Below are 25,353 nucleotides of genomic sequence, written 5' to 3'. Positions count from 1 at the left end.
GGGGTGAAGTCACCCTTGAAAGAATCTCACAAAGCGTCTTCCCCGAGATGATCATGAAGGCCCTTCCAGAAGCTTCCGAGCACCCACCAAAGACATGAGGAGGCTCTGAGTTAAGCCATCGTTGTGTAAAGTCAAGCTTTTTATTTTTCTGTTTTAGTTGGGAAATGGCCACCTGCATAAATTTCATCCAAAACCATAGGAAAAAGTCTACAGATAAAACTTCTCCTGACCCTGACATAAACCGACAGCATTTATAATGACCACGTGCAGAGGGTTCATCGCAAGACATGAGTTTACAGACCTGCTCGATCTTCCCACTTTACAGAAGTGGAAACTGAGATTCCAAGAAGTGAAAACAGCACCCCAGGGTCACATGGGTCAAGAGGCAGAGGACCCAGGGCAGGCACCAGGTCCTCTGCTTTCTTCCCCCTAAAGTTTATAAATAAATGTACGTGCATTTTAATGTAGCCGGTTACAGCACAAACTGACACACGGACACGGTCAGCCACAGGGCAGCTCCATAGGTCCCTTCTGCATTCTGTACAGCATCTCACGGCGGGGTGTCTGAAAGGGAGCCTCTGTTTCCTGGCAGAGTGGAGGGCGCTCCAGACCTCAGCCTTGGGGTGGTTTCTCACCCTCTCCGCCGCCTGTAAACAAGGCCAGCGCTGGTGCTGGCTGTGCCACAGGAGGCTGTCCCTGCTTCCTGATATCAACCTAGGTGGTGGCAGTTCTCAGTAAACACGCTGGTCCTCCCCTGGACCCAGCAAGGTGCCATGAGGACATTCGCTCATGGCTCGGGGTGGCGGCATTTTGTTCATATCTCATTCATTTCTACAGGATGAGCATCTCGCAAGGAGACAATGGATTCAGAAACAGCCTGGAGTTTGGATTTCTGGCTGCAAGTCTCGCTGTGCATCCTTAGACGAGTTGCTTAGCCTCTCTGAGCCTCAGTTTCCTCATCTTCAATAGTGGCAGCTAAGACCATCTACAGAGCAGGGGTTGGGTCCCTCGAGCTCACCATTAGGGCTCGGCCATTCCACTGACCCCAGTCATTGCCCTTCCTGCCACCCATCAGCTGCTCAGCTCACAGCCACGCTCCTCAGAGACTTGGCTCAGCTCGGCCAACGTGGTCCCATCTGTGCCCTCCCTGGTGCAGGGCCAGGTCCTAGGTGGCCGCTTGCCCGCCTGCCGGGAGACTGACCGCCCCTTGGTCAGGTGCCCCCGAGGCCCTGTCAGCTTGTGTTCCATTGACTGTTGGCACCGAGGAACAAAGAGTGGCCTGCTGCCCACTGAGCCCAGAGTGAACGACCAGGCTTTCCATCGGGGTCCCATCCCCGCCAATCACGCCCTCCACAGCAGGGTCAGCGGTCCTCCCCCAACCCCCACCCCCAGGTGGACATCTATCTACAGACTGAACCTCCGGTGCCAGCTTCAGGCCCTGGCCCCACCCAGTGGGGAGCCCCGGCTTGCTGGGGTGGGGGTGTGGAACCCACAAGCAGGAAGCCAGGAGGAGGTGAGCCAGTGTGGTGGGTGGCAGACCTGCTGGGGGAAGGAAGAAAGGCATGGGGTAGAAGCCGGAGACTCATCCACGTGGCTCAGGGACCCCAACTTTCTGCCTTGCTGTTCATATGGAAAGTACCAACGTCAGTCAGGTCCCACCCGATGCCAACTTCCACATTTTGACAGGTGCCCCAGACAAACCTGGTGATAAGAGGATGCAGGATGGATTAAGTTGTGGGGCTTATACTGGGCACAGCGAGGGAGAGGGGGGCAGGGGAAGCTGCTGGAACCACTTAGTTCTTCAAAGCCCATAAACCAGAGGTTTTCTTCTTTTCCTCACCTCCTGCTACAGCCAATTACAAGTAGTGGGAACATCACCTTGAAAATGTTCTCCAGGTACACACATGCGAACACACAGGTGCGCAGCATGTGCGTGCACCCACACACACACGTGTGCATGTCCAGCCCCTTTTGCTACCTGCCACCCTTAGAGAATTAAGAGCCAGCGCAGAGGCAGCCGTCGTCACAAACTGCTGGCGAGAACGGAGACTAGCACAGCCACTTCGGAAAACTGTTTGGCCGTTTCTCAAAGAGTTAAACGCTCGACGCCACACAGCCCAGCAAATTCCACGCCTCGGTGTACACCCAGGAGGAATGAAAATCTATGTTCACACAAAGGCTTGCACGTGAAGACTCACAGCAGCATTACTCCTCATCGCCCCAAACTGAAGACAGCCCCAGTGTCCTCAGCTGGGAGGCGGAGAAACAGTGCGTCCCAGCCACACAGTGCAACCTATTCCGGATCAAAAAGGAATGAGGTACGGGTGTCTTGACAATGTGGATGGACCTCAAACTGTTACGCTCAGTAAAGAACAGCAGGCACAAGACACCCACATTATGTGCCTCCACCTATATGAGATGCCCCGAAGGCAAGTTCATAGACAAATCTATAGAGACAGGAAGTAGATTAGCAGTTACCTAGCGCCGAAGACAGAGGACATGAAGGAGCTTACTGGGGTGATGAAAATATCCTAAAACTGCATTACGGTCACGGCTGCACCACCTGGAGAGTGACTAAGAGTCACTGAATTGTACACTTGAAATGGTGGATTGTGGGAGACATAAAACTGGCTGCTGTAACCAAGTGCCATAAATTAGCAGCTTAAAACAACACACACGGATTGTCTCACAGTTCTGGAGAGGAGGAAATCCAGAATGGGTGTCACGGGGCTGAAATGAAGGTGTCAGCAGGACCGCGCCCCCCTGCAGAGGCTCCGGGGCTGTGTGTGGCATTCCAGGGCTGGTGGGCCCTTCCCACGCCTCCGAAGCCAGCAGGGTACCATCTCCACATCTCTGATTCTGACACTCTGTTTCCACCAGCACACCTCCCTCCCTGGCTGTGACCCTCCTGGCTCCCTTTTATAAAGGCCCTTGTGATCACAAGGGGCCCCCCTGAATCATCCAGGAAACTGTTTCCAGCTCAAGATCCTTAACATGGTCACATCTGTAAAGTTCCTTCTGCCTGGAAAGTCATGTATTCATAGGTTCCAAGGCCATTCTTCTGTCTACCAGATACCTCAATCAAACTGTTAAAAAAAAAGATTGCACCCTGACAAGTGTGGCTCAGTGGGTTGGGCATCACCCTGCAAACTGAATGGTCACCAGGTCAATTCCCGGTCAGTGCACATGCCTGGGTTGAGGAGCCAGGTTCCCAGTTGGGGGCGCACAAGAAGCAACCGATCGATGTTTCTCTCCCTCTCTTTCTCCCTCCCTTCCCCTTTTTCTGAAAATAAATACACAAATAAAATCTTTTTTAATTAAAAAAAAAATTGCCAACATAGAGTGACCTGTCTAGACCCTCCCTCCCTCCCCCCACCAGAGCAGCCCGCAGGAGACCTGTTCTGGGACACCACACGTAGCATAAATGAACTCAAAGGATCCTCATCTTGGCTTCAAAATCTAGGAGGGAATGGGGCAAGAGAATGACAAATCCTGGCAAGATACCAGGATGATTAGTCAAGTTCAAGATGAGAGAGGGGGAGAGAGGGGGAGAAATGCTTTTAGTTTTCATTGATGCGACTATATCACTTCCCAGGAAAAAGTGTCATGCCTGCACACATCTCGGTCATCGATTATTTTAAAGGAACCCAAGTTGAGTTAGTCCCCAGACGACGGCTGATGTTGGCAAGCACCTAAATCAATACATGAGGAGCCGCTCAGAGTCACTCCTGAGCAGGCACCAGGGCCAGCCTGTCCATATCAAGGTGAGGGGAGAAAGCACCCAGGACTCACTTCCGTTCCAGACACAGCCTTGGGCACAAAGTAGGTGTTCAGTGAACACTTGCCTGTACAGGTATATGTATATCCTGTATGTACATGTTTTATGCATATAAACAGGTTACCGAGCAACTACTTACCCAGTACCCAGTCTCTGCCTTCCAGATTGGGGGTGGGGGGGCACCTAATAAACAGGAGTGCAAACCATGTGCACTACATACTAACCAACTAACTTTGAAGGGAAGGAGCAGGCTGTCTAGGGAGTAGAGGGGGATGTACAAGAAAGACTGAAACTGATCAAGGAGGTGTCCGCCTCCCAAAGACCCAGGGACACAGTATCAGGCAGAGGGAACAGCATGTGCCAAGGGTGGGAAGAGCCCAGTCCTCTGGGGAACAGAAAAGGGGGTGGTCTCCAGCCAGGGAGGAAGGGCAGAGAGGTGGCAGGGAGCTCAGAGGCAGGCAGCGGTTGGGTCCTCAGGACCTGGGGTTTTGCTTAGTTTTTAAATGACCGCAGGAAGCCTTTGAGGGTTTTAAGCTGAACGATGATCAGGTCTGATTTACACTTTCAAAAGATCTGGTGCATTATAAAGAATGAATTGGAGGGGTGAAAAATGTTCTCCCACCACCTGGCCTACTTGTCAGAGAATGAGAAGCGCCCCCACTGGCCATCCCTTAATCACACTCAGGAAGACACACGCGACTCAGCCATCACTCACGCTCTTCATTTTTTCACAGACATTTAATGAGCACCTAGTATGTCCCAGGCGCTGTGATAAATACTGGAGACACTGAGGAGACACAGGCCCTGTCCTCCAGCAGCCTACAATCTCGACAAGACCAGCCAGCTTGGCACAGACTGGAAGACTTTAACTCAGACCAATACCTCTGATGGAAAGGGGGCAGAGATTCAGAGCTTTGCATCAATACAGCAGCCTTATTTCCTCCTCTCTTGGTCACTTGTTTATACCTGGCCTCCTTCCAACAGAGCTTTGAGATAGCACACAGCAGCCACAAAGGATCAGTGAGGATGAAAAAAAGTGAGAAAAAGGTAACAATGGAAAAAAAGCAAATAGACTGAACCTAGGGGCTGTTTACAGTGGCTGTGCTTAAGCATAAAATTTGGCTTTGAGCTCCCTGGCAGCCAGGGCAAAAAGGGATACAGGATAAGGAGGAAAAGGAGGAAAAACAACCTTTCCTCTATGGGAACACAGCGTTTCCTGGATGCCCCTACATTCCAGAAATAAAAAATGAAGGCTATTCCAGTGGAGAAACTGAGGTGGGCAAGGAGAAGTGACCTTGGGAATAGGCACCCCTAGTTCACCTTGCTCATTATAGAACTCAACATCTTCCCTGAAAAACGTGTTTCTCTTCTAATTCTACTAGTTACCAAGCTAGAAACGGGCATTTCTTGATCATCTTTCTTACTTCCTCCCTCCGCACCAACTGCACACACATTAAATTAGTCACAAGTTCTAAAAATTCCATCCCCCAAACACTTCTCAAATTTATTTTCTCCTTCCAGTGTCCAGCATCACTGGGGAGAACCACAACTGGCTACCCAGTCTCAGAAACAACCTCCTAATAGTGGCCCTGCCACGATGTCACCAGAGGGGTCACTCTAGAAATTACAAATCTGGCTGCATCGCTCTTCTGCTTGCAGTCCTCTCGTGCATGGGCTCCTTCCACTCTCTCCCATGAAGCCTGAACACACCTCCGTCGGGGCGGACCCCAGGTGGGGCCACGGCAGGTGGTTTCCAGGGGCCCTCGTCCCTTTGTCACAGTGAGCAGGTCAAGGAGGCAGGGACCCGAGCCTCAGCCAATCAGCACACAGGCCACAGGGGCCGGCTCCAGTGCATGCATATGACCTAAAGGGGTCCAACAAGGACGGGGGGAGAGAAGCGGGTGTGAACGCTGGAGCTGCTGCAGCCATGCTACCACCACGAGGAAGGCAGCCTGAGGACGAGCTCACACAGGAGCTGAGGGCACAGCAGGGACGTGAGCCAGGGCTCCGCTCAAACCCACCTGAAGCCCGCCCCATCTCAGCACATTTCAATTACGCATGTTCATTAATCCCCTGTCCCAGCTGAGCTGGCTTGAGTTCCCTGTTGTCTGCACCCACAAATACATCTATTCACATCTTTAATCTCAACATAAAGTATAGACCCCTTAGCAAGTACAACAGGGGTCGGCAAGCTGCTGCTAAATCAGGCCCCCCACCTGTTTCTGTCAATCAAGTTTTACTGGACCCAGGCACACCCGCTCCTGTATGGACTGCCTGGCTGCTCCGGGGCTGCCATGGCAGAGTAGAGCCCGCAACGCCTAAACCTTTACCATCTGGTTCTTCACAGAACAGGTGTCCTGACCCCCGTCAGACGGGTCATTCACGGTCTGGCTTCTGCCTTCCCTTCCAGGCCGACCACCCACCACCCTCTGTCTCCCACCCACTGTAACGCCTGGTGCCCGACCCTCACTTGGCATCGCTAACTCTGCATCCCACGAACCTCAGCTCAGATGTCGCCTCCTCTCTGTGGGTCCCCCGCAGGATTCAGAGTCACCTGTGCAAACACACGCCTTTCCCTGACCCTGTATTCTCTCACCATGCTGGGCAGGATTAGGCAACTGTGCCCTTGTCTCTGCTTCGGGCTGGAAGCCCCTGACCGGCCTGCGTGACGGTTTCTTCACCTTGTGTCCCTGTGCTTAGCGCAATGCCTGACACACAACGATGGCCCGATGTGCCCTGATGGGGACTGCAGCAGACAGGGACTTCGGGGAATGAGGTTGGGTTGGGCGGTGGAGCCCCCAAAGCAAGCTCATCTGCTCACCTGGTGGCCAAGGTCCACTGTAGGGACGGGAGCCTCACTCTGGCCTCAGCGGCAGGTGTACGTGAGTCGCTGACGACAGAGTCAGCGGTGACTATGCTGGGAAGCTCCCAGAATCAACAGACAGGCTGGAGAGCCAGGCTGGGATAAAGGACACGGGAGGCTGAGCAGGAGGGAACGGTGGCCGAGGACACAGGACATCTGCTCAGGACACTCACCATCACCATGGGGCTCTCCAGCCTACAGACCCGGGATGGCCTCTGCATCACTGAGGCACTCAGCCCGGAATCTAAGCCGCGTGGCCACACTGAGGCCACACGCAGGTGCCCAAGCAGCCAGAGGCGGGAACCAAGGTCTGGTCTGCTTCTATCTCCATATTGGGAGGCAGAGCTCTGCCTTACACACTGAGAGTTCCCCAGGAAGCGGGGGAAGAATGCCGAGCACCCCAAAATATAGAAAGTGCCCATGAAACACAGCCACTCACCACATTGCGGGAGGAAGTCAGTCTGGATCTGTGAGGCCTGTCTCTCCCTAGCTGGCCCCCCGGAGTGGACTCAGAGGCTCCCGGATGGGTCTGCAGAGCCCCAGAGCCAGGCGTGCACAGCGGAAGTGTTTCTCCATCTCACCACAGAGAGCAAGAGGCCGGCAGAATTTCAAGCCTCTGCTATTGCAAAACTTCTAAAATAGTAGCGGAGAGTCATTTCCAGAAACATTCTTCTCCCCAGCAAGAAGGCATTAGGCTTCAGCTACGTTCTGGGTAACTTCATCGCCATCATCTGAAGTTCATTCACTCATTGATTTTGCAAAGTGTCCCATGACCCAGCTAGGCCAGGTCCTGTCCCGGAGATGGGGACACAAAGATGAACCTGTCACTCTCCCTGACTTCTAGATATTCAGCTGGCTTTCACTTTGGGGAGGACAATTGAAGCTGAGGGTTAAAGGTTGGTGGTGTGACCGTTTTTACCATTTGCTGGGTCTCTCCCTCTCTCTCCCTCTCTCTCTCTCTCTCTCTCTCTCTCTCTCTCTCTCTCTCTCTCTCTCTCTCTCTCTCTCTCTCGCACACACACAGTGAGCTCTCTACCTCCTTAGTCAGCCACCAGCCCAGGACTGGGGTCCAAAGGACAAAGGCTACATGTCCAAATCTGGGTCCTGTTAGGGAGGGCTGCCGGCTCCTGAGTCAGCTAAAATATTGGGCAGTCTGTGTCCCTGAGAGGGCTGGGACAAGAGGTGGAGGCTGGGTCTGCCCCCCAGCCGGCTGTGCACCAGGGCAGGGCCCCCCTCTGGGCGACAGCTGGTCCTCAGGAAACTGGGTGATAAAGTTTATCGCAGGTGCCCCTGCTCTACCCTCCACAAATCATAACACCAACACCTGCCGTTGGCACCATGCTTTCTGGTTTATAAAACACATGCACACACTTTCGCTCATTCATTCACCGAACACCTGTTACATGTGAGGCACTTTGCTTCGAGGCAGGAATCCAAAGAGCAATAAAACACAGCCCCTGCCCTTTTAGATGCCACTTCCTCTGAGAAGCCTTCCTTGATCTCTCCGGGTGGGTTTGCTGTCCCCACCTCCCTCATGGGCCCACAGCCACTCAGACTTCCCTACAGCACAGAGTCCTGTGTCCTCGCTGTCTGTCTGTTGACCTGACCTCCCTGGCTGAGATGCAAAAGGAACTAATCTATCTCACATGCCACTGCATGCCCAAGGCCTGGCACACAGTGGGAGCAGAATAAATGCCTTCAGTTCCAATGGAAACACGGGGGAGGAAGGGGAGCCATCTGGAGCCAAAGCCAAGGAGCTGGGGCAGGTAAGACGCTTAGGGTCAGAAGTTGGCATTATCATTCCCCACTCAGCGCCTGGATTCTCAGAGAGCTTAGGTGACTTGCCCAAGATATTCTTGCCAATAAAACTGGCTGGGCCCTAATCCCACTCTCTGCATACCCATTTCGATCCCCACCTGACACCCCAGCACCTTCTGGCTCTCCCTCTCCTCAGGGACCAGAGTCCCATCTGCCTTCCTGTGATCAACTTACTGTTGGGGGCCTAATGTAATCTGTACGCCTCCCCAGGGGAATTTTTCGTAAGATATAGTGAAGACAGAAGCCTGGGTCTCTAATAATGGACTGTCAGAAAGTCATTTATCCATTAAACTGATGTTTCCTGAGCACCTCCGGTATGCTGCATTCCAGGGGCAGACAGACAGGACTGAACACAGGTAGAAACCACTGCCCTCGAAGGTCTGATCATGAAACAGCGTTACGAAAAGGTGCTGTCCCTCTGGTAGGTGATGGGTGGGCGGATGGATGGATGGATAAATAAATTGCAGAAAAGGTGATGTCCCTTTGGTGGATGAATGGATAGAATGGATGAATGAGTGAATGAAATGCAGGTAAAGTCAAGTGATCTATTGCAGGTAATGTCAAGACATGACTTCCACAGACTCAAGATACATGGCCTGTTGGGAGGGGCTAAGACCATATGATTCTTCACCCCTGGATCACTCTGTTCACTCTGAGGGGATCCCTGCCTTCCCTTACTCTTCTTTCAACATCCACAGCGCATGAGAAGTAGATGGAATGAGCCCCCTTCTCTGGCCATTGCTGGCTTCCTAATTCAAGTCAAGGATTTGTGTTTACTCAGCATCTATAAACACAGACCGAAAAAAAGTACTTAAGAGAAAGCAGATGAAATGTGGGTAAGGACCGGCTAATAAAATCCGGGGGGAATGCTGGGTGTTTTCAAGCGTGACTGTGATTAACCGAACTTGCAGAGAGCCAAGCCCCAGAATGTGTGCAGAGCTCCAGTTTCCGGGGCACAGCGTGACCTTTAACTTCCTGCAGTATTCATTGGTCCCCGGTGAGAGACCCATGCTAAGTTCCTTGGGACCATGCAACCAGTGTGGCCTTCCCTCCCTGCTCTGCCACTAGATTGTCACGTAGCTTGTCAAGACTGCATTTGAAAGTCCCGTGGACTTGGAGGTTAATGAGGAACAGCCTTTGGAGGAAGAACACATGCGTGAATAAGGAGAGGTACCTAATGAAATGTCAGGAGCTCAGGCTGCCCCCTTCTAGAACATTCACTGTCATCTCACCTTGCAGGGCCTCAGTCTTCCCATATGACCAAGGTTTCGTCAATGACCGCTTCCTGCATCCACATTCTTTTTCAGTTTAGGCAGGAGCCTAGCACCTCTCTTTTGAAATATGGGCGAGAGTCTGGCCTGAATTTGAACATCAGTGGAAAAGGCAGTGAGTGAGGAGCCCCAAGAGACCCCCAGGAGTCCCCAGGAAAAGAATGACTTCCCAGGGATCAAAGGGGAAAAGGAGGGGCGATGCCCAGGGCCAGCCCTAATAAAGCCCTAATGAACAAGTTTCCACAATTAAAGACAACAATGGGAGGGTAACCAGTGAGGCCCAGAAAACAGTCAATGTCTTTGATCAAGTGCTGATGAAATTCCCCATCACTGCTTTAATCTGGCTCCCCTGGGGAGTTTCATGGGCTTTGCAACATTTTCAAAGAAAATGATTCTGAATATACATTATTCCCCAAGCCACTAAACAGAGAGCTTGGCCCACCTACCTCCTGACCCTCTTCGGAGCAGGCAGCCGGTTCCCAGATGAGTCTTTGACTGCAGACAGAGGCGGCAACCCGGGCTCTTTTCTGAACAAGACACTCCTTCTCACCGGCTTCTGCGCTCTGCAGATCCCACTCCTATATCAGAGTCTCGGCTTACCAAGGGCTTTCTGCACCTGAGGTGGAAGCCAGCCTCCTCGGGCTGGGACCAGTCTCACAGTGCTGGGCTCCCGGGAAACATCAAAGAGCTCCCTGGAAACTGCCTGCGTTTTCATACCAGAGTGGAGTCTATCCTGGGTCAACTCCACACTGACCCAGATTCTGAACCATTCTGAGTATAAATGATCTACATACAGCAAAACACACCTAAGGACTGCTCCAAAGTTGAAGTGAACTGCCCACTCACACCTGGTAGTTTCTTGAATGCTGACCTACCTAATTTTTGCCTACGCTGTTCCCTTTGTCTAAAATGCTGTTCCCAGCATTGGTCTTCAAAATCAGTTGAAACTGTCACCTTCTCTACAAAACCTGCCCCAGCCCCTCCAAACAGAGTTCAGTTCACCACGTCCTGAGTGCAGGAGCCTGGCTAAGCCCTGGGCTCCGCCAGATGTGAAGAGGAGAAATGCCACATCTGGCTGGAAGCCCTCCAGCCTCGCATCTCCAAATAACCTCTTGCTCGCAAGTCTAGTTTTTAAAACTTTACTATGCAAGATGTAAGATGTACAGAAAGTATATAAAGAATAATACAACCACCTCTTACACTCACCACCCAGCTTAAGGAATAAAATACAGCGAATACAAAGTCCCCTGGGGGCCGCACCCAACCTTGTCCCTCTCCCCAATTCCCCAGAAGTAGTAAGCACTATCCTGGATTTGGTGTTCATCGCTGCCCTGCATTTCTTTATGTTTTTACCGCATCTGATGGCATTCCCATCAACCACTGTTTTGCACGTTTTCAAGTTTTCATAACCTGAGCACTTTGCGTGTTCACACAACGGTTTATGTTTATGGCCATCACCTCTCCAGTGCATGCCCCTCTGTGAGCAGCCCCGCTCCCTGCAGATCTCTCTGTGTGGGGGAGGCACCGACCCCAAAACCGTGGCACACACTTCATGCTTAAGGCATGCTTGTAGAAAATGGAAGGAGAACAAAGAAGAAAACGCAGAGCAGGGTTTTCACCCACTGGGCCCAAAAGGGGAGTGGGGAGGGGTGCAGAAGGCTTCCCTGGTGGAGCCTACCTGCAGCGCCGCCTTCTAAAGGCCTCCTAGTCTAGGGTACGAAGGTGGACCAGGTGGGACCCAGCCCAGAACAGGGTGGAGGAAAGGGCATTGGGCACCGCCGCTGTACCCGGCACACAGGAGGGGCTCTGGGCATTTGGTGAATGAATAACCATCTCTACAGATAAGAACGTGGAGAGGCGGGACCAAGAACGTGTGGCTGGGCCAGAGGACACCCAACTTGGGGACCGGCTAATAGGAAGTGACAGAGTCCTCTCTCACCCGGGGCCAATGTCTTCTTTCCTTCAGCCCCAGCTGCTAAATAAGAAGCCTCAGGTGGCTTCCCAGATTATTGGGGTAAACCCAGTGAGTGTCTTACAAATGAGCGGGGTGGGGTGGGGCAGGGAAAGACGGAGGGGACAGTTTACGTGGCCCCCAGGAGAACAGGCTAGAATAAAGGAGGAGATGGGGCCTTGGGGAATGTTCTTTTCATGAATTAGCCTGTGTCTTAGCCTGAACAGCATCTGCCCACCAGGTGGAGGCTAAAAAGAGCCGGTGCTAACAAAGGAAGCCCCGAGGCTGGCCCTGACCAGCTGTGCAGCCTTGGGCAAATCACTCGAGCTCTCTGGGCTTCCATTTTCTGGAAGTTATCCTGTGGACCTAAAATAAAAGAAAGCCCCTGGGCTGGGGGATGCTTCATGCCCTGAGTCCACAGCATAAACACGAAGCGGTCCATGGATATAAGGCATTGTTATTAGACTTTATTTTCTGTCATATAAGCCATTTAGTGACTTTTTCTCTTCTTTTTCTTCTTCTTTTTTTTTTAAGATTCAAGACATAGTGCATGGTCAATGCTGAGGAACATAAAGAGCCAGGAAGCTCATCTTTAATTCAGCGCTGACCACGCTCAGCTCAGCTCAGACTTGCCACAACCTTCCTTCCAGCACCTCTATTCAGAGACGGCTGTTCCTAGAGTGAGCTCTCAATCACTCACTCCCACAGGGGCATTGTTGCAGACTCTGAGAAAGGCCTGGGGGAGGGAGGTGGGGAGACAGGGAGGGAGGGGCAGGGAAGAAGGGGTGCAGGAGAAAGGGGTGGACCTCCAAAAGAGCCCCTGCTGTCCAGAGAGCAGCTACACTCCTCTGGGAGGGTGAAAGGGGCCAGGGCCCTCAGGGTGCGGTCACTGGCAGACATTAATCACCCAGGGCCTCTCACACGCCCACCTTCATCCTCTCCACGCCTGAGGACGGGAGGCTCAGAGAAGTGAAGTGACTTGCTTAAAGCAAGTGGCAGAGCTGGTTACACGCTTCAGGGACAAGGCACGCGGCTCCTGCAGCCCTTGGGAGCAGGTAATTAAAGCCCTGGAGTTGCCTTTTACCAGCGCTGCCTAACTCCTCGAGGGGCCGCCAGCAGGGTCTGCTGAGCTGAACTAGGTCTCCGGCTCCGTGCTGATGCGGAGGATTCCATGGGGTGACGCCCGCCGTGGGAAACCTCTCCCGGGAGCAGCTTTCTGACTGTGCGTTCTGGTCCCTCACTTTCTGGCTCCGAGGACCGGGCATGGCTCAGCAGGCTCAGCCCACGGCGCCTCGGGGCCAGCAGCTGGAGTGCCATCCCTCCCTTCCCCATCCAGACCCCAGGACCATCTGCTTTACAAGTCGCTTCCTCTGGAAGGTGCTCAGGAGAACGCAGCCCAGATCCTTGGCAGGAGAGGAGGGCAGAGCGGGTGGGAATGGGGAGGAAGGGGGAGTTTCTGGACACTCAATAAATGCCTATTTGAGATGCTAAAAATGTGTTCCTCTTTCGTATCTAATCATAGAAACACACACATACACATATACAAATTATGAATCCTGGCATCCGAAAGTGTTTAAAATACGGCAGTTTCAATTTTCCACCCCAGGCAGAAAATGAACTCACGCCCGTATTCATCAAAGATACATGTGGCACCTACGTACCCGGCACCTTTCGTGGTTTCGTGCCTTCCTTCCAACACGGCTGAGGAGTTTTGAATCAGAACCTCTCCAAAATGCAGGCAACGGTGACAAGCAAGCCGTGTGACGGCAGAGGACTTAGCAGGAAGCCGTACTTTAGTACCGTAAGGCTGTCTAGAAATTGGCACTCCCTGCGGTGGTGACAGACCAGCCACCCACCTGGGGACCCTCGCCTGCTCCTTACGGGGTTCTCAGAAGCCGTCTGCTTCCCCTTCTCTCTGTTCCCCATGATCCGCCACAGAGGGCGGGCAGAGGCTTTTGGAAAAGGGGGCCACTCCGCCATGGAGGTCATGTGCACCCGTCTTTCTGGACGTGCAGAAGAGGGGAAACCCAAGTGCTCTGGACATAAGGTTACCTACAGGGAACAGGACAGCAGATCTCCCACCCAACTGGAAGTTCACCCTGGACACTGACCCACACATGCCGCCCCGACAGGAAGCGCTTTGTTATGGTTACCAATCAGTAGCTGTCACTCATCCGACCTTCCCTGAAAATACAGCCCATACAGCCAGAAGAGAGTTGCTGGTATTGTGGCCTCTCTAGGTGCCCTTCACCCCATCAGCTGCTAACTGGGAGGGAGGGCTTGATTCTAGAAAACTCACGTACCTCTCTAGACCCCAGGTTTTCTTCTCATTGGCCTCAAAGGGTCTGATCCCTGGCAGCTATTCTATTTAAGAATTGTGAATTATCTTACGTGCCCCAAAGGGGGGGCACCAAACCTGCAACCCAGGCATGTGCTCTGGCCGGGAATCGAACCCTCGACCTTTTGTTTTGTGGGATGATGCCCAACCAAGCCACACTGGTGAGGGCAGGCCTGTTAGCATTTTAACCTCAGGAATGCCTGGGCTGAAGTGTCAGTAAGTGTGGTCTGTTCTGCTGCGTACCATTTATGAAGTGATCTCAACTTTGGTTTCTTTCTTTCCCTGGAAACAGCCGAGGTCTCGGTTTCTTAGAAGAGAAGAGCGATGAGGAGAGAAGAGGGCACGGGAGTAAAAGTAACAGAACCACATTCTAGAAAACGTGTCAGAGAAAGAAAGGAAAGGAAAGGCATCCCGTCCCTATCTCCATACCACGACCTCTGACACCATTTGGTGTGTACTTCCAAGATTTTTCCCCTATAAATGACTGCATTTCTCAGCCTCCTTGGCTCTCACGTTCAGGGATGACAGCATAACCGGTTCAAGAATTCGGTTATTGTCAGACACTTCAGTTAGTTTCCACTCCTTTCGTTATTGTAAAAAGCACCAAGCTGCAGGTCTCCATGCTCTGTTTTGTCTGTATATTCTATTGTTTCCTCAGGGAAGCTTCTCAGAAACGGGTTCACTGGGTCAACAGCTACAAATATTGTCAGGGCTCACCCTGGCTGGTGTGGCTCCGTGGGCTGAGCACCGACCTGTGAACCGAAAGGTTGCCAGTTCAATTCCCGGTCAGGGCACATGCATGGGCTACAGGCCAGGTCCCCAGTGAGGGCCTGTGAAAGGCAACCTACCGATGTTTCTCTCATACATCGATGTTTCTTCCCCTCTCTTCCTCCCTCCCTTCCCCACTCTGTAAAAATAAATAAAATCTAAAAACAAAAAGCTTGACATAAATTGGCACAGGTGACCAGGAGGGTCTTTGGAGGACCCCGCTGGCCACCAGCAAGAAGATGCAGATGACTTCATGGGGTGACACCTTTCACAGACATCACAGGCTGAGGACAGGAGCCCCCACTGGGCTTTCTCTGGCACAAGCTCCTATGGAACATTCCAGACTCTGCACATCAGCATTTTCAAGTCTCCCTTGCTGAGTGGCAGCTCTGTAATACACAGGAGAGGCAGCTCCATGCCCGACTCAAATACATCCAAGCTCCTGCCCCAACAGCTTTAATAGTATCAGGAACAAAGATCAGGTTTCCTTGCTTTCGGTTTTAAGTGTCCAAGGTCTTGAGACAAAGATCAGTGTATCTGGAGAGAGGCATTTTCCAGCCACACTCTGGGTCACGATCATGCGGGAGGGGGGCTCCTGACGAAAGGGCGGTCGGGGACACTCCAAAGGTCAGACCCTGTTTATTCCTCCTTTACTGCTGCCAGGGTCAAGTCAGAAGTATGCAAATGTCGTCTTTCTCCACTTCCCCTGCATTTCACCACCGAAACTTTGAGAAATGGCTTAGGAAAGAGGCCGTTCCCCTTGGGGCAGGGCCCCAGGGAGGCGGGGTCATCCCCAAAGGCCGGGGTTCCCCCGTGGGCCCAGGAACCTGTTTCAGATCAACTCTAGGAAGGGGCATTCCACCCCAGGATCAGGGACAGTCAGAACGTTCGCAAATACATCTAGACGTTGCTGTGACCAAAGAGTCAGACCTCCCTGGGCCCAGAGAGGCTGCGTCTTTCCTGCCCACGGAGTCTCCCAGGCTGGACAGCTGGCACACCCACCCCCGCCACAAGATCCTCTCCCAAGTCAACCACACCCACGCAGGAAAGGCTCGGAAGTAACCACATGCACACCTGTAGAACATGTCACCCACCCCTGGGACAGCACAGTTGACCCGCTGAAGGTGTCCTCGCTGCATCACACATGCAAGGGGCTTACATGGCCCACTCATTGAATTTAGCCATTTCAACTAGACTCAAAGGGCCAAAGGCCTTTTTCTTTTATTAAAAAGCAAACAAATAAACTGTAAATAAATGTAAAAATGCATTTTGCCTGTTGTATTGATTTGTGCTTATTTTATCTGGGGCGTATTGTACCTCATTGCGTATCGGACGCTGCTGGTCAGCCACGCTTTTCCACATGCACAAGGCCATCGGTATGCAAACCCTCCTTCAAGGGCAAGTCAGGACATTGTTCAGATCTGGTCACTTTCCTGACGCGCGTTAGTCTGCCCTGCTGACTTCCGGACTTCACACCCCAATGTGTGAGGTTCATCCTCCTTCGGTGCTTTCGGACCTTGGGGAATGTGACCACCTATTAGGTACTAGCAGAAAGTCAGTCTCGGATCAGGACAGGAAGCCAGGCTTCCCAGGCTGGTGAGTGCCAGGCCGGACCCCTGGGCTTTACCCCCTGCCTCCCAGGACAGGCTGCCTCATCACCGAAGTGGCCCTCCTCATCAGCAGGGCTTTCACCTCCCTGGCCTGGTCCCTCGTTCTTTCAACAAGTGATGCTGCGTGACTCTGGCAACTCGCATCACCTCTCTGGGCCTCCCCTGGCCGTCTGAACAGGGATACTAACGCCTCAGCACTTGGGGTGGGAGGTCCCTGGGTCAGCCAGCTCCAGCTAGGAGACGCTTCCCCTTTTACCCCTCATCCTCCATCCCACGCCTTACCAATCCCCTTTCCTGTGCGGGCCAAGAATGAGGAAGGCTGGGAGGGACAGGATCGGGTGATCCTCAATGGTCTTTCCATCCCCTCTGCCCGGAGTTAGAAAGGGACCGTGCACTGGCAGAGGACAACCGTGCCTGGTGGCTTCTCTAGCTGGGCTCCTCCCACTTGAGAGCACTTGCCAAAAGTACGGATTCTTGACCCTCCCACCTAAGCCGTGGTCAGGTGAAAGGAAGCGCGGGGAAAACATGTGCAAAGAATATTCTAGCAAGTTCAGATATTGAAAATGGAAGGAACACTGTTTGCAAGGTACCAATCCTGTATCTAACTTCTTTCCTCAGGTCTTCAATGACCGTTCCCCAAACCCAGGGATTTTTCCTCTCCAAGCCAATCCCCCCAAAGCACGGACCCACAGCACCCTTCCTCCCCCCCACCCATTTCCCCTGTGAGGGTGCAGAGTAACACACAGGACGCCATGCGTCCCAACACCAAAGGCACCGGGGTGTATTAATAGCATGAGTCCGTTTCACACTGAATGTACCAATGCCTCCCCACTCAAATTAGCGCAAGTCATCTGCTTGCAAGAATAACTTATAAAATCCGAACGTCCCTGGCGAACGAGTTCACAGAAGGGGGCTGGCGATGCTGGGCCGCCTGAAAACCACATGGTCAGTCTTCCTGCAGCCTCCAGCGGGGCCAGCCTCTGCCCTTGGGGAGACAAGTCACTTTGGCGATGTTCTGAGTCAAGTGCGAGGTTCCTGGGAGAAGGGGTAACAACGGCAGGTGGGTGCTGGGGCCGGCGGGGCGCACTGGCACGCCAGGTCCGCTCTTCCTTGGCCTCTGAGTGTTCTCACTTCCCTCATCTGTAAGACGGGCTGATGGCAGCTGCCTCCCAGAGGGATGGGGAAGGTAGGAAACGAGAAGCCAAGTCCACACTGTCCACGCTCACGGAGGAAGAGATGTTGCTATTACAGGGGAGAGCGACAAAAACCCCCCAGGTCAGCAGGACCCACAACATGCTATTTATGGGAGCTGTGTTATCAGCGAGGCTTTGGTCTGGGCTGGAAATGCAGCCTCACTCCCGATTCCCGCTCCTCCTTCACCAGGACCTGCTCTGACCTCTCTAGGGTCCAGTGACTCTCCATACTGTCTCCAAAGCTAGTCAGAGGACGTTTCCGATTCCTGAGTGACAAGAAAGGGCTCCGCAGGGCTGGGCTTCAGTTAAGCCAAGGAAACAAATCCAGAAATCCCTCCTCCCCTAGCCGCTCAGGCCCTGAGGGACTTGTGTTGGGTAGCAGTGGGACTCTGTCTATCCCCATCTCAGCGCCTGGCACATAGTAGGTGCTTAAGTACTGTTACTGACTGGCAGGACGGACCTGATTCCTCCCCAGTGAACTGTGCACTTGGCAGCCCCGAAGGCACGTTCAGAAGTGACTGTAAGAAGCCCCTTCGCAGGACGCTTTGATCTGCATGAGCCCCGGCTGCTCTCTGGGGCGTCCGGAGCTCAGAGCAGCACACAAAACCGGAGTTCAGGGCAGCGAGGCAGACATTTTAGGATGTTATTGCTAAAGTTTCACTTCCACATCGTCTTCTGAATTTTACTTCAACTCTGGTTTTGAGCAGAGCTGGGGCCAGTGCACAGACTTCCCTTAGTCTACAGGCTCCTCTGCCGAGCCCCAGCCCTGAGGCTGTGTGGGTGGGGGAGCCGAGTTACTGAGCAACCATTAATGCCAGGCCCTGAGACGCGCATATTCGGAGTTTCTGAGTTCAGAGCCACAATAAGCCACCAAACGGACACCAATGCAATTTGCAAACAGGCACCAAGCTGCAAGCTGCCAACCACTCCACAGTTAGGGAGACAGAGGTGAACAGAGACATATCTGACCCCGACCGAGATCCATGGTTCTTCACCCCGCCACTGCCCCCGTCCACAGGACAGCCCCAGGGTTCAGTTTTGCCGAAAGTCACCTGCAGCCAGCCGTTGGACAGAAGTATGGCCCTGGCCGTGGAAATGAGCACTGGACAATCAGTTCTCGCCCACCTGTGACCAGGTCTGGGGGGAAGGGGCCAGTCTTTTGGGGAGGTTCTCCCAGGGGCTCTGCTAGGAGCTTTCATATCATCTCACCCCACCCTCCAAACAATCCGAGAGGCTGGTGAGGTGAGCCCAGTTTTACCCATGACAGTTCTGGCCCAGCAAGGTGTCATGGTCGGCCCAAGATCACACAGCTATGGAGTGGCAGGGCCAGGCTCTGTCAGCTCCTCGGACACCAGCATTTGTGGAATGAGCATTGGGTTTAAATCCCAAAGAGCACCAGTGGCCAGACAGAGACTCTGGGAAGACAGCCTGAGCAGAGGCATAAAGGACAGAGCTTTCTTCCTCCCGCTGCCCAAGCCTCTTCCTATCTTCCCATCCTCACCTCCTCCACGTGACTGCACCTCCCTGCCCTCCTCGCTCACCCAGGGAAGCTGGGGGGGCGAGGGGGCCGTGAGCCTCCGCCATGGTGTGTAATTCCAAAGCTGTCTCTTATCCCATGTTAGACCCTCTTCTTCCCTGTGGATCTAAGGGCTTGGTCCCCTGCCAAAGGAGGGTCATGGGCCGAGGTACCTTTAGGGCTGGGGACGGACGTCCAGCCCCAGTGTCTCCTTGGCCTCAGAGCCTGACACTAAGGATGGCCCCACAGCACTCACAGGCACGCTGGGGGAGCCCTGTGAAAGGCCTCCTGGGCAAGACGCTTCCCGCGCTGGGTTCCCGCCTCTGTTGCATTGAAAATACTGGACACCTCAAACCTCAAACTGTGAGCACGAGGCGCCCACTCAGTTCTTCCAGGCCACAATCCCGTGTGAGGCTCACGCCGCTTCCCTTTCTTCCCTCTCAGCGCTGTCCCCACAGCACTGGCAATCATTCGAAGTTCCCTGCTGGGCTCAGCAAGCCTCCCTGGCAGACAGAGGAGGCTCTCCTGCTGTGCCCCTCTGTGTCCCCTTTGTGCTCCTGCCACAGTCTGCCCAGCTAGGCCTCCATCTCTGTCATCTGCCTCCTCCACTAACTGAGGGACCCGCTGCCTCAGGAGCCCCCAGTGTCCCATTGAGATTTGCATCCTCAGGGTCAGTTCAGGTCCAAACTGAATGAGGGGAGTGGGGACATCCGACCTCTCCCTACTCAAAGTGTGGTCCACGCGCCAGAGCGTGAAAGAAACGCAGACTCAATCATGTGGCCACGTGTTAGAAATGCAGGATCTCGGCCCAGCCCAGGCCTCTGACTCAGTCTGTGAGGGGACCCCCAAGAGATTTGGGGGCACACTCTAGCTTGGGAAGAAGTACTGCTCCAAAAGCCCCTCCCAGCTCTTCTGCATCCCTACCCCACATCCTTCCCTTTGAGCACCAAAAAGCCTCCTACTTGTGGGCCTTCGTAGGATTCAGGAAAACACAGCACATCATTAAGGAAAGGACGTTTTTCTTAGGAACCTTCCAGAAGCCTGCCACTGGCCCTCACAACCAGGATCTGAAATGTGCAGCTCCCAGGGTGATTTCTGACATGTGTTACCCCCTGGGCCCTGAGTCTCAAGGAAACTCAGACCGCTTTCAGAAATGTTGGTGCGCAACCAACGTGGGTTTCCACGCCGGGTTCCGTGGATTTGGCTGCCCTCATTTCCACCCACCAGCCCCCACAGATGGGGGCACGCACAGCTGCCAACCTGCGACAGCAGAGACAAACAGACCGGCGGGCCACCTGCCCCCGTGGGCCCCGGGGTCTGCGCGCAGGGTGGCTCCTCCCTCAGTCTCTACTCCCGACATTCGTGCAACGGGGAAGGAAAGGGGGCCTTTCCAAAACACATTTCCGGCTTTTTAATAAACCCTGCAATTCTTCTAATGGTTTCAGATGATCTTAAATATTTATAAAAATCACTCTCAGCAACACTTCATTAAACAAATCTCCTCGCCAACTTCCATTATTTATATATTTATGAACATAATGTCTCCTTCCCTTGGAGCAGATGGCAGCTCGTAAGTCTTTGAAAAGGAGGGGGGGAGTCAATGCGCGAGCATAGAAACTCAATGGTTCCCCAGTTTACTCTTTGTGCCCAGCTCTGGTACCATGGGCTTGCCACTCCGGGGAGGACTTGGGAAAACAGGGAGGCTTGAACTTGAATCCAGGATGAAGCTGCCAGCCAAGCGCTCAACCCCCAGAGGGAAACAGAGTCCTGTTAGTGGAGAGGCAGGGCCATGGGACTGGAGTAGGAACAGAAAGAGCCCGGAGGGTAGGAGAAATTCGCCAACGAGCACCTACTGTACGCCATACAAGCACCTACTGTACGCCATGCAAGCACCTACTGTACGCCATGCTCTGTGCCGGGAAGATCTCCATACAACCTCATCTGCACGACACCCTTGCCTGTGGAGATTATTCCTCATCGGAAAGATGAAGAAGTCCCCGAGAGAGCGTATCTTGCCCAAGGTTACAGAGCTAGGAAGCGGCAGAACCAGGATGTGAACCCAGGTGGCCTAGCCTCCACACCCACACCCACACCCACACGGCCTCTTGAACCAGAAATAGAGGTTTAATTTTATTTATTTATTTATTTTTAGAGAGAGGGGAAGGGAGGGAGAAAGAGAGGGAGAGAAACATCACTGTGTGGTTGCCTCTCACACGCCCTCAATGGGGGACCTGGCCCACAACCCAGGCCTGTGCCCTGACTGGGAATTGAACCGGCAGCCCTTTGGTTCACAGGTCAGCACCCAATCCACTGAGCCACACCAGCCAGGGCCACCCCTTCCTTTTAAGACCCTCAGACTTAACTGCCCAAGTTCTACGGCAGTGACAGAAATTTTGTTCACGTGAAACCCGGGGGGGAGTCAAGCGTCATCTGGAAGGGTCGCCGTGAATGTTATGTGAATAGGTAAACTGAGTGTCACAGACTGACGAGCTGACTTTATGAAAGAGAAGGAAAAAGAGCCTCTATCCTCAGAAATGGATGAAAAATAAGACCACAATGATTCTTTCGTCATCGGGCCTTTATCCCAGGTTCCCAGCAGGAAAGGAGAGAAAGAAAATCAGTCCTCCTCCCTCCCCCACTCAATTCTCTTCCCTCGAGACATTTAAACAGGGAGGAGGGCTGGCTTTGGAGCTGCTTGTCCTCTGGTTGAGGAAACAGTGATAATCCTTGTTGATGACATGAATCATCATTGATGATGATCACTATTTATCGGGGCCTATCCTAAGGGTTTCACTCACCCTATCCCGATGAGCAAAACCACCCCATGATCCATCGTCCCATTTTACAGGGGAGAACACTGAGGCCCCGCATGGCAGGGAAACTCGGTGATGAGCCCACGGTGATCGAGGGAAACGGGGCTGTGACGGTGGATCCCATGCTATCACCAGGAAGCCTGTGAGATGCACCTGGGTGAGGTGGGGAACATTTTGCCTGTTTGCCGGTGCGCAAAAAAAGGTTACGAGAGGCTGCTGACCTCTCTATGGCTTCTTGGCTAGCCTTATAATCTAAAGCATAACAATTTTAAATCTGACTTTTCACCGACACATCACTGTCTCCTCAATGCTCACTGGAGGATGGTATTGCTAAAGGTGGCCAAGTCCCGGACCGTGAAGCCACAGGATGGTGGTCTTGTCGATCAAGGGGACTGTGGTAATGCGGAACGTGGGGCCACCACCTCCTGGCTCCAGCACCGCTCAGGGGTCCCTCCTGGCTCGGTCCCTGGATCCTGAGGTAAGAGCTGGCAGAGCCTGGGACTGCACAATGGGGAATCTAGACCCACTTGGGAGGACCTGCCAGAGAACAATGCCAAGGTCACCTACAGGCCAGTGCACTGACCTTGAGGTAGAGGCAGAACGCACCTCCATAGACAGCAATAGGGAAACCGTCACTCTTCTGTCCAGTCTGTCAAAAAACATATACTGCGTGTCTAGCAGATGCCAGGCAGCCTGCCAGGTGCCAGGGAAACGCAAAGGCCATTCAGACGGGAGCAAAGTCTACAGGAAGGCGACTCCGTGAGGGCCCTGAATCTGCCACTTCCTGGCTGAGGGGTCTTGGGTCAAATCCTGCACTCTTTCCAAGTCTCACCAAATGAGGAGATCACTACTCTCAGGTGACCGTGGCCACTCCACATCTTCAGAAGAAACCTGCCCAGGCTCGCACTGCAGCTGGCCTGGCGGAGTGGGGCCTGCTGTCACCTCTTAAGGTGCAAGTAGCCCTCTGACTCTTCTCCTGCCTCCAGAGGGGAAAAAACACAGCTGAGGACCCTAAAGGGGTACACAGAAGCCTCTGGAAGCTGAAAAAGAACGAGGAAGAATGGCTGTCAGAGACAGCGAAATGACTTGAAAGTCTCCCAAAGTGAAGTGCAGAGAGGCATACTGGGCTTTTATGTGAAGGCCATTTCCAAGTGTCCCTGTGGGTGAAGGCACCCTAGCCTCCTGCAGCTCACACACTCTGCCCCTTCCCATGGCTGAGAGGCTCGCAAGGATGCAGAAAATGCAGATGACCACCTGGCTCCCCAGGAGGAAAACCCAGGCCAGCTGACCACTTCTGTGTGCCCCACCAAGGGAGAAGACCCACTTTGTGCCAGCTTCTTCCACGTTTACAGGAACCCCTGGGCCTGGGAAATCGGCCCAGCTGTCAGCCCTGGCTGCCTGCCTCAGCCCGTCATCTGGCGGTGGCAATCAAAACGGTGCTCCTTGTCATTGCCACAGACTACAATCTTCCAAGAACAGGAGAAGCTCTAAGTCAGAGTTTAAGCTCCTTTTCACAACGAGTCAATATTTTCACATGACAATCCTCCTTGTGCCGGGTGGGGTGATTCCAAAGATTCCAGGTACCAAGATGTGGCTCTCTGGGGATTGTGGGATGGAGATGTCAGGGCAAGGAAGCCAGGAACGTACAACCACACCCTCTCACCTCTCAAAATCCACATCCACTTACTCATTTCACAAATATCGACGGAGAAACTCCCATGCCCCAGACACCCCTTCGGGCTGGTGGGGAGGGAGAAATGAAGGGGGGCTGACAACGATACTTCCCATTCCTGTGCCCTCCCCCACAACAACCAGGAAATCCAAGTTCACTTACTCTAGGGTCAACTCGAAGCAGCCCATTTTACAGACAGGCGCCTAAAACTCAGAGAGGGAAAGCGACTTGCCCAAGGTCACACAGCTTATCAGTGGCAAGGCCAGGAATGCAACCAAAAGTGCAAAGTCTACCTGACACTCCCCAGTCAGGCCGCCTTCCAGCTCAACCCCTCCCCCACCGGCTCCATTTCTTGCAACTGGGTGGGGATCAAAGACTGCCCCCCCCAGGGCTGTAGCAAGGAAAGTCCTGGGTTCCTCTTTCCTCCCACCCCCCACACAGGTTGGAGACCCAGGGTGTCTATACACAGCCAGAGGAGAGCCCTGCAGGATACGAGGGCATCCACCGTTAACATCCACCGTTAATGCTGAACTTCCATTTAAAAATAAAGATGATGAAAAGATAAAGGGCGAAGAGGAAGTGCTCCTTAAACATAGGCGGGTATTCACCCCAGGAGGAAGTCCTGAGAGCAATGGAGATTTTGTGCACCCCCTCTAGTTCCTCAATTCTAAGCGGATGGCCTTGCAAGCCCCCAATGGAAGTTTGCTGGGGGGGCTGACCTGCACCCGGGGTCAGACTCTGCGCCCTCACCTGGCGTGCAGAAGGGGTCTGGGGAAAACGGCCCCCGGAGCTCCCCTCCCTCCCGACGCGGGACGCCGCTGCGCGCTCCCCGCAGCTGGGTGGACCCCACGGCGGTCCCCAGGCGAGCGCCTCTGGTGTCTTCTCGCCCCAGTGCAGCCCCGGAGCATCCTCCGGGAGCCCCCTGCGGCGCCCCCTCTCCCACGCACTGGCACCCAACGCGGCCCGGCTCGCACTCCCACCTCTCCCCGCATCCATCACGCCCGCGCCCCGCACCCCGCGCCCACGCCCGTGCCAGTCGCCTCCAAGGGCGCGCGCGGGAGGCCCGGGCGGCGGCGCCGGTGGAGCCCCGGGCACATACCTGGCGGCCCGGCGAGCGGAGAGGGGAGCGCGGCCGCAGGCGCTGGAGCGCAGGAGCCTCAGCTTCGGTTGCCGCCGCCGCCGTCGTTTCCGGGTTGGCGGGTCTCACGTCACCGCCACAGGTTTGCGAGCGGCCCCGCCGCGGCGGCAGCAGCCCCAGCAGCGACCCGGGCGAGTGCCAGGCGAGAAATCACTATAAAAGGAAGAGACGCCGCGAGGAGGAAGAGGAAACGCTGTTTACCTTCGCGAAGCCGAGCCGCCGGCGCTCGCACAAAAGGAGGACGCCCGCCGACGCGCCTCCCCCCCGCGCCGGGTCCCCTCCGCCTTGGGCCCCGCGTCAGAGCGCGCAGCGCCCCGGGACCGCCCCGCGCCGGCCCCCATCCCGAATCCCTGCGGCGGGGTGCCTGGGATCCGGTGACCCGGCTCCGATCGGCCCGTGCGCCCCAAGGCACGAGCGCTGTGGTCCGGGGCTGGGTGACCTTGGGCAAGTCACAGCCGGGGAGCCAGCCGCAACGTGGGCTTCGCTGGGGGGGCTCCTCGCCCTGCTGACATGGACCAGCTCTGGGAAGCGCGGAGATGGCACCAAGACACAGCATGTCCGGCAGGGCGTCAGCTCGATCCCAAGTCCCCTGACCTTCCTGCCAGGCCAGCAGGTTCCTGTCCA

The 25,353-nt window shown here is 54.1% G+C and overlaps 1 protein-coding gene across 7 annotated transcripts in view; it reads right to left on the bottom strand.

The window, feature by feature from the left end:
• CYRIB (CYFIP related Rac1 interactor B) overlaps positions 1-24,973 on the bottom strand; it is a 123,823-nt gene extending 98,850 nt beyond the window's left edge. For 5 of the 7 annotated variants that reach the window (XM_090283363.1, XM_090283356.1, XM_090283364.1 and 2 more), the window contains exon 1: positions 24,691-24,884. The gene's annotated coding sequence lies outside the window, so the exon portion shown is untranslated. Of the gene's footprint in view, positions 1-10,176; positions 10,199-24,690; positions 24,885-24,930 lie in introns of those variants that run through there. The other 2 variants (XM_090283358.1, XM_090283359.1) reach the window with 2 other exon arrangements.
• Positions 24,974-25,353: the final 380 nt, after the last annotated feature.

This window comes from Furipterus horrens, unplaced genomic scaffold, assembly GCF_987537825.1.
Source record: "Furipterus horrens unplaced genomic scaffold, mFurHor1.1.pri manual_scaffold_7, whole genome shotgun sequence".
NCBI lineage: Eukaryota > Metazoa > Chordata > Mammalia > Chiroptera > Furipteridae > Furipterus > Furipterus horrens.
This window is presented reverse-complemented; position numbering and strand designations above follow the sequence as displayed.